This window comes from Lissotriton vulgaris, chromosome 1_1, assembly GCF_964263255.1.
Source record: "Lissotriton vulgaris chromosome 1_1, aLisVul1.2, whole genome shotgun sequence".
NCBI classification, from domain to species: Eukaryota; Metazoa; Chordata; class Amphibia; order Caudata; family Salamandridae; genus Lissotriton; species Lissotriton vulgaris.
Genome location: NC_141685.1, coordinates 1,560,994,415 through 1,561,004,148, shown reverse-complemented (window position 1 = coordinate 1,561,004,148; position 9,734 = coordinate 1,560,994,415). Strand labels below are relative to the sequence as shown.

The following is a 9,734-nucleotide window of genomic DNA, read 5'->3' as shown; positions in this document are numbered from 1 at the left end:
GGGGCACTTACACAAGTATCAGGTGTCTCCACCGTGATATGTTCATTCAACGCCGCTGTCAACAGAAATTCCATCAGGTTCTGGTTACTTCTGCTGCGCTGTCTAGCATTGTTAGAGCCCATTTCCCGTTCAGAAGTTGAGTCCTCAGTATCCTTAGCATTTCTTCCTTTAAGGCCTGCAACTCTCTCCTTTTTAAATTGTGGTTTTGATTTTGGCTTATCTTCTTTTTTGATATTATAGTCTGAAGCGCGTTGTGTGTCTCTGGACTTTGTATGCTCTTCTTGTCTGTGTTCTGACCATCCTTCCCTCTTTGAGTTTTTTTATGAACCCTGAAAGGAAAGAGAGGAACGTGTATCAGTATCCTGATAGCTGTCAGGTTTTTAAATATTAATACGATTCCTACGGTTGTACCTCCATTTCGGCGGGCTCCTGTTGAGGGGACCCACCCCTTGATTGTAATCTATTCTTTTCGTTCTTTTTGTCCCATTTCTTCTTAGAAGAATCAGGTGCTTACTTGGTGTTATCCTTACCAGTTCCACCCATGAGTTGAGTTTTTGTTGCTCTAGCTCCCAAATTATTTCTCCCTAATTCGGCATATGTATCTACAAAACTTTTTAGGTAATGCACCCTCCTGTTGTATAGGGGTGAAATCCCTCAGGCGTTGGCGTATCACCACTGCTGGCACCTCCCCTTTTATGTTTGCCAATATAATAGTTGAAACCTGAGCAAAATTTCCTAACAATTTCATAGTTTAGAGCAGGTTCTGCTCCATACTCATTCTGTATCTGTCTCAATACATCTGGTATTACTGCTATTGAAGGGATACTATGAGTTCAGGTATAGATGACAGCGAAAACTGGACTCCAAGAGGTACAATCCTCTATTGGGGGAGCTATTCCCATTGGCAAGCATATTGTTAGCATCCTGTATTTTTCTTGAGGACCTATGTGTGGGAACACTGCCTCGGTTTGATTTTCTGAGCTATCCAGAATGGCATTTGCTCATGTTTAGATGGCATTGTTCCCATAACTGCGTTCAGTGTCTCTGGAGTTATTTTAGTTGGAGTTTCTTGTATTTGTCTTGCTGGTGTAACCCTTGTAGGTTGAAGTGTGAGTGTTCTCATAACAAAGTGTGTCAGATTTCCGTAAAGCTTTATTATTTCATTGTGTAATGGACGTAAGTCTGCTACAGGCATTGTGTCAATGTCTGGATGCTGTGTATAGGCTGTCAGGACTGGCCAAGTGGCTCCGTCTCTGCCGAGTGGACCGAGTCTCACTTTATCTGATTGTGTGGGAGGGCTCCTTTAAACCAGTTTATGTGCTCCTGGTAGGTGAGCGGAACTTCAATGTCCTCGTATGGACAATATTCCTCTGGTATTTAATCTTCAGTGTATGAATGAAATGTATTTGTGTGTGCATCTGCTGGTGGGAATTTGAGCCATGAATAAAATACCTCTGTTCTGTATGACTTGTGAGCCTCAATCACGAAGGTTACAGTCTCACCTCTTGATGGGACTCCAAATTCTGCTAATTTTTAAAGGAGTGCATTTCTGACATTTTCCGAAATGTTCTCCTTCCCCTGCTGCATTCACACGTAATGCTGGCGCAGCATTTTATTCTTCAGTCATTGTTGAAAGAGTCTCAAGGAAACTGAGATAAGGTGTTAACCTCTTCCATGCTCATGACAAGGTCAGCTCGTCATGAGACACAGTGGAGCTGTGCTTATGACGAGTTGACCTTGTCATGAACAATGGTATATCTCACTTTCTAGCACACAGCGGGAAATCCCCTTAGCAGCCAAGGTGTTAAAAACACAATAGGGAACTATTTATCCTTCAAGCTTGAAAAAACCTACAGCCAATACAAAGGATATGCCTACTCAGCTGCAGCGGATTTTTCCCTTCCCAGTACAGATGTCTCTGGGTAGATGTGAGTAGGGGTCTCGGAGAAAGCACAACTGAGCTACTCAGATTTTACCACTAAATAATTAACAAACCAACGTTGGCGGCACCATGTCGTGTAGTTCCTATAAATTGGTATAAGATCTGCACGTTTAGTTAACATAAACTGTGGCATTCCAGAAACCCCCGCCGGATATGTTCACCTGTATATCAGCCAGCTCACAGTGCCGTTATAAACTCCTCTTACCAAGGAGAGAATAGTTTCTGGCAACTATCAAACATGACAACCCTGTCCCGTTGAGGATAGTGGAAACAGTACAGTACTTTGTCTCCAAGAGATACACAGAATAAACAGTGGGGATGTTTTCAAAAAGCATTTATTGAACCAGCTTCATTCTAATGTAAAATCGGTGTGCTGAAACAACCATAAGACAGAAACAGATATAAATAATTATAAGCACCAACAGAGTAAATGGATGGTAGATTTCAACCCTAGTGCTAAAACAATGAATATATGCAAGCATATAAATGCATGACAGTAATAATGCATACTCCTGCGATGGAACCCTAATTAGATGTACCGAAGTGTACCTAGCACGTATGTAGGTGTATAGCCAAGAATCCCCCTAGGATGAGGCCAACCCCATTACCTGGTGTGAGAGAATGAAGGACCCCGTCTTGTTTTCGAGATGGTCACCCCGCGAGGGATGTCACACTACTGCGTGCTGGAGTGTTTGCGTGCAGGAACCTCATCGTCTCGCGTCAATGTGTCAGCATCTTTCTCCTCTGCCTGCCCCAGCAAAGATATGGTGTATATATACCCAAAAGGTACCCTCAGGGGTTCTACCTTGCTGTGTCATGTCGGCTGAAGATGACAAGAAGGGATGACCCTTATACATAGTTATTATGCAGAAGATGGTAATCCTGCTGTGATCTTGAGAATCCTCATGCATAATTAACTAGGCTAATTTTCTGGGAAAACCACATGATATTTTAAGCAGCACCTAACTAACTAGGTAAAAGGTCAAAAACCATTAAGTAGTACAATGGCAGGGAAAATGTAGGTGAAAGGTTAGGTGACTACCCAGGCCTATATTGGGGTACATTACAAAACATAACATTATATGGCGCTCAGATACCTCGTACCCTCCTCGACGTCACTCATGTAGTTTTCCTTTTTCAAGATCCTAACTCCGTTTACTGGGTTAGAGTTGAAGACTAATGGGTATGACCCCCTTCTGGAGGGGAAGTTGGCTCCACCACATGGCTGGGTTAGAGAGATTTCATGAGTGGGACACCACAGGCATCACAGTTCTTGGAAATGTTTGGGTGGGAAATCATATTTTGACCTTTCGAGACCTACAAGACTGCTACCACCTCCGACACAATTCCACAAATTCTTACAACTACGCCACACCCTCACTGCCAACATTCCCTAGGATACTGACATCCTGGATTTAGCCCCCTCAAGGCCAAATTACTAATAGGGGAAACTTGGGAAAGGTGGCATATCTCAAATCAATTGATCACTCATTGTTAACGTCCCACACAGACTTTACACACATAGACACCGCTGGGAGTGCTGGATCAGCGAGCTTGGCAAGGTGGATCAGAGAAAGGCTAAAGTGGCCCACGTGTGCTGGCCATTCCCATGCACCTCCGTTTGATCCAACTAAACTGCCTTCATATGACATACTTCACCCCAATATACCTACACAGCACCTGCAAAATCCCTCAACCGGCCTGTTTTTGCTACACTGCAATACCTGCTGACTTTTACCACATGGTCTGGACTTGCCCAGCCCTCTCACTTCAGTGGCAGTGGATACAATGTGAACTCTCAATGGTCCTGGGGCGAGACCTTGAGCTGACCCCCAGGATGGGGCTATGCCCTATTGGGCATGGATGATTAGCTCAGTGCACCTGGGCAGACCATACGTTCGTAGGTATTGCCTCATTAGTTGCTAAGCCATACATTGCCCGAAGATGGAATACTCCATCGCTGGTGGAATGGAGGGCATGGTTGGACTGGTGCACCCAATTGGAAAAGCCAATTTACACTGCACAAGGCTGTTGATCAATTAATCCACTTGATGCGGTTAGCTGTTGTTTGTTTTGCAACAAATTATTATTACGTTTTAGAATCCACCATGCAAAAGACATCTATACAACACCATCAGATTACAACTTCCCACATGATACATCACATCCCCAATCCATAGAAAGCCGCTCACTTTCCCCATATCTTGTTGTGTTTATGCGGGCAGCCTCGTGCAGTGTCGATGGGCTTTTCCAGTTGGGCGCACTGGTCCAACCATGCTTTGAGCTTATTGGATCTTTCTACAGTATTCAATACCTCAGAAGCTCAAAGCACAGAGGCGGTAGCGAGCTAACTAAAAATTAAAGTTGCCAGGGATCTAGAATATCCCAGTTTTCTAGAAACTAAGCAAGCTGCAACATCAAGTTATGTCAATTTGCCCAAGACTAGTAGGAATGTTTTTAATTGTTACTATATGCCTGTGTCGTAATGTGGTGAGGGGCCAATGCATGCATAATGTAAAGTTAATGCTGTGGAGCCTTCCCTGTGTGGAAATGTGATTTCTTTTATAATATTAGAATGACATTTGAACTGCTGGGATTTGAATGTCATAAGGAGGTTGTAAAAAAAGAAGTTAACGTGTGAAACATCTTTGATGATGGCGAGGTTGAGAATCCAATAAATTACAGAGACAATTTGCAGGAGATTACTTCTGCAAAAAAAAAAAAAAAACTATTTATGTTCCAGATGACGCTGCCTAATGTCGGAGTGTATGAATTAAAACTTTTCCATCAAAACGATCCAAGCATTTTCTCAGAGTATGTTTGTTAATGGTGGTTCGTTTTGAAAAATAACATCCACACCTCTCTCGTACAGTCACTTAAGAGTTAGTAAAGCTATGATGTGCCTTCCAGAAGCTCTCGCACACCTCTCAATTGGATTTCTGGAAAGGAACTCTTAGTCTTAGCTGTCTGTCTTTGCGGTCATAATTGGAGAATATCAGACAGGTAACTTCTGGGGAGCATCTTCATTTGCATTTCTAATGCGGCATTTTGCGCAACTTTTGAAGGACTTGGGCTAGATATTTTTGCTTATGTCAGCAGATTGTGCTGAACATGCTGTTTTATGCAGCAGGGCCTTGATTCTACGCATTAGGCTGTGAATGCATAATTCCAGGCGTCCTGGAAACGATAGACATGTACGAATATAGGGAGGAATCAAATATTTTTTGTTACGTTAGGCTTACAATCAATGCAGGTAGAGTTTGTCCATTCCATGATATTTTGGGAAACTATTCTTTTATATATATCATTAGGGGACAGCCATCTGACATTTTAATTTTTTCTCGAGTTTTCAAATAAATGATGGTGCTATGAAATGCCGTAAAATAAGGGGAGTGTTTTGTATAGTTTATTTAGGACAATAAACGTATTTTACCTCTGTGTATAAAAAAACGTTCTGACACACTTCATTCATCAAGCATGGTGTCAAAGCAGGCCACTTGCACCATAAGCTAAATGGTCTCTATCAAGTAAAGCGGGCGCACAAATTTTATGAAAACGAAAAATTGATGCGGTGGGTCCAGCCCACTGGAAATAAAACTGGTTGAAGAAGAAAATAATGCGGATAGATAGCTGGGGCCTTAGTTACATGAAATGTAAAGTACACCAAGCTGTCAGCACCGCTAATGCCGATTTGGAAACGTCTGTGCCGAACACGCACGTGATATTCATAAATTGGGTTGAAAGGTAAAACGATAAAAAAAAACGCACACGACAGCAGCAGCGCGGGGAGCTTTGCGTGCAGCCAGTAGGCAAGCATCTCCAGTCAGCCGCCGAGCGCACATTGCAGGGGCGCGGAGACACTGCCTCCTCTCCCCAGAAGATTTCCATAGTAACGGGGCCGCGACCGACTGCAGGGCACCGAGACATCCAGTGAGTCCGCGCTCGCCCGTCCGCGACATCTTGATTTATGCCCTTCAGTTGGCTTTGGGAGGCGGGAGCGGCTGACAGGATCCGCAGGTGAACGCGACGCCCCGTAAGTAGCCTCTAGGCCAGGAAGGCGCGGCGGCCGTTACTGTGACCGTTCGCGTTTTTTTCCCTTTCAGGTGTGAGTGAGCGCGTGACTTCGTTTGGGTGGAACGGCGCAGAGGGTACGGTGCGTAGTGTTCGCGAGACGCGGCCCGGGATGGCCTGTCTCGGTGAGGCTGCAGCGGTGGGCGAGGCGCGCGGTGCCTCTGGCCGCGCTGCCGGATCCTGGCTGCCTCACAGTAGCCGTGGGCGGGGGGCGCACGGTACTGTGTGTGTGCATCCGTTTTACGTGTTTGTCAATATATAGAAAATATACTGCATGTTTTTGTTGCTGCAAACATGAAGGCGATGTTTTGTGAAGGCATTTTTCTACGAGTGTTCTGTGAAATGCGGGCTGGGAGGGGAGGTGTGTGGGAAGCAGTCGGGTGTTTCAAATTCAACATCGCACTGTGCTGTCAGGCTGCAGAAGGCCGCGGAGGGAAGCTTTGCAAGCTTCTTGCTCTCTTCGTGTTATTTCTAGGCAGGTAGTGTTTACTGGCACTGCGTGCATCCATTTTTATTGAGACAAAAAACGGCTCCGAAAAGGTTTCAGCAATTGTATTCACGGCCATATCGGTGATCCATTCCAGGCCCATCTTTCCTAATGAGCTACGATTCACTAAACATGCTGAGGCAGCAGCCTTTTGTAGAATCTAAATAAAGGCAGTGATGCTAATTAAGATTACAAAAACCTATCCCCGGGATGATTTGTTCAGGACTGGCCTTTATTAAAATTCCATTATTACCCGTTCTTGCTTAGAAGAGAAAGTATTTAGCAAATATTTAGAAAATGAGAATGAGCCTATCGGCGTGATAACACGTACTACTTTGAAATGTACGTCCACATAGCTTTTGAGAGAAAACGGGAGGGAACCAGCCACGTTACAAGCTGCTCTCAAGGGCATCGCATGTTCAGTTTGATATAGTAAACAACAACAGTAAGATGATATAAACATAATTTGCACTCAGCGCACCTCCCGATGTTCCTGAAGAACCCAGAGTGTATGTGCAGCTTTTTGTATTTACTCCTCAGTTACATGTATCAATACAGGCATATTTCAATAGTATTTTAAACTGACGTCAGGTGTTGGAACTAATATAGTTCTCATCAGCCTTTGCTAGTGACTGTCCAAACGCCATGTAAAATACATGTAAACAACACAGCTATGGTCACTGCCGATTGGGAAAGACTTTGTTGACACAAATAACTGTAACCGCATTACTAGTTTTTACCCATTGCTTTTCTCATTTTAGACACATTTTTATATATTTGTAGAAGGCAGAGTGCAAGTTTGTTTTAATTCTACTAGGAAAGAGACAGCGACCTCATTGTGTCCCAGAGTTATCTCGAGGACGGTGTACACTTGGAAGTGTAGCAATTGCTTCACGGAAGCATGATGCGCATAATAGCAGTGTCTCCCCCTCACCCCCCTGCCTTGAGAAAGCTCACTCAAGGGAAAGACTGCACTCGAGTAAAACAGCAAGCTCCAGCAGCTCCTTCGGCCACTGAAAATTAACATTTTAGAGAACATCATACCCTGGGTTTTAAGTGGGATGAAAAAACTAGGGGTTTTCCCAAAGGGGCGTGGCTGATGCAATTAAGGGCGTGGCTTGAAAACGTGAGCTAAAAATCTGTACTTAGGTTTGTGCCCGTCTGGTATTTATCTATCATTACATCCAGGTATGTACTACAATAAGCAACATTACACAAACAAGCAAGGACAATTGGCTTAGCCAATGGTTGTTAGTTGCACAAAATAAATTAGTAACAACTATGGCTTTGTTGTATATAGTATTGAAAATGCTTCCATTCTGAAATGATGAGACTGTGAAAGAACTATAACAAGTCTCTTTGAAGTTACATCAAAGGCAGTGAAGGGTGGTAATGCTATAGAGTTAAGATTTTTTTCTCACACTGAGGGTGAGAACAAAAATGGAGAGTTCGATAGGGACCTGTCTCTGCACCTGCTTTCTAGAACTGCCGGTGCTGAGTCCCGACAGGAACCGGCCCACTTAAAGCCCTGATCATACCAATGTACTGTAATCTGTGACCCGTCAAGGCTGAAATATGGTTAAGCACTATTTCAGAACTAGGCCAAACTGGATTTTTGTCAGTTGCATAGCAAAGGTGCCATTGGCCCTGACGTAGACAAGGGACATGGGCCCACCTTATCTCTATTTAGAGTAGTAAAGATCAGCTGTAAACTGTGTGCAGCGAGCCTATCTCTCCCCTGCACTGAACCCACTGAATTAATGATGGGCAACAGTGTTACACCACAATTAGGAAAAACTCATGATCTCTATAATTCGAACCAGAAGAGACAACTGGTATTGACTTAGATTCCTGCACACATCTATAAGTAATTCATGCATAGATATTAAGAAGTGAGACCTCCCTCAGAGGTCAGGCCTCAGTAATCCATGCACCTATCCTGTTCACCTTTGTTTCAGAAAACGTGAGGACCTCATGAGGACTCAGTTTAGCAGATGAGTACACAGATGCACTCATATATTGGGAAATGTCACAACAGGTAGGTGCCTCTAAGAGGCTAGGGCTAAACTAGTAACACTTCAGACTATGGCTGGCAAACAACTCAATGACATCTCCAAATTCTCTAATAAGATGGTGCCTAGGGAAGGCTGATAGGACTGGGGTATCCTCGGTCACTTCATGCTCAGCCTGACATGACTGAAAACTCCCAATAGCCAGTACCAAAGTGGTGTCTATGCAAGGCCAATACAGCTAGGCTCTATCTGGCATTAGTGGAGCTTGGCAGTATCTGTCATGGCTCACTCTAACCCGCTAGAGAAACAGACCAAGAACCTCAGAGCGGTAAGACTGTCTCTTCACCAGTGGCAGTTCATATTGTTTAGGGGTTGGCACTGTGTAAGCCAAAAAAATACTTCATCAAATGTACATTCTGATGGCTCCTGTCACAGCATCCACTAATTATCTGCGCAGAGTAAAGAGAAAAAACTTCTGAATTCCTTCATAAAGTAGAGCTTGTTCCAGGCATGTCATAGTATTTTTCAAGCAGCAGAGATATTTACGTAATTTCAGTAATGTATCAATATGCAGTCAAGTGAATTCCACCGTTTTTCATATTCTTTCTGCACCATGATACTAGGCAGTACATACTGCTCTGTAGTGGAGGATGACTTATTTGAAAACTTCAGTAATTGTTAGTCCTGCTTCTGAAACTCTCTGCTCCCATTTAACCAGTTTTTTTGACCCTGTGCAAATCAGTGGGTAGCCCTTATTGAGAGCACAAATATGCAACTAAGTTTGCAGGATGCACTTTATGGAAATTCAGAAGAATTTGCTTGCAGTGTTATGGGTTTGACAAGTCTAGTGTGCGCATTGTTTCACCATATGAGGCTAAATCAGTCTAAGGAGATTGATGTTTTTTATCTTTGTTCCACCCCTTGGTTGGAAAATACATATAACGTTCTTATATTTATACGTTGTTAAAATGTATTTTTATTTTCATTAAACTGTTTACCACACTGTGTCTCTTATTTGGCAGAAGATGTAATGGAAGCTCAAAATGAATAGATACATTGGTGTGATTCGTTTTGTTTTGTTTTTTTGTTTATAATGTTGTCTTTAAAGCCATTAGCACATTGCGGTACAAGTCAGAAGGTGATGGTATCACATAGTGCAGGGAAGTTCACTACAAGGTTACTCATTTCGGTTCTAGTATACTGCCTTCCGGTGGCTGATACA

The 9,734-nt window shown here is 43.4% G+C and overlaps 1 protein-coding gene across 1 annotated transcript in view; it reads left to right on the top strand.

Moving 5' to 3' along the window:
• Nucleotides 1-5,706: 5,706 nt before the first annotated feature.
• ANKS1B (ankyrin repeat and sterile alpha motif domain containing 1B) overlaps nucleotides 5,707-9,734 on the top strand; it is a 523,840-nt gene continuing 519,812 nt past the window's right edge. Inside the window, exon 1 of the mRNA XM_086918031.1 lies at nucleotides 5,707-5,975. The gene's annotated coding sequence lies outside the window, so the exon portion shown is untranslated. The remainder of the gene's footprint in view (nucleotides 5,976-9,734) is intronic.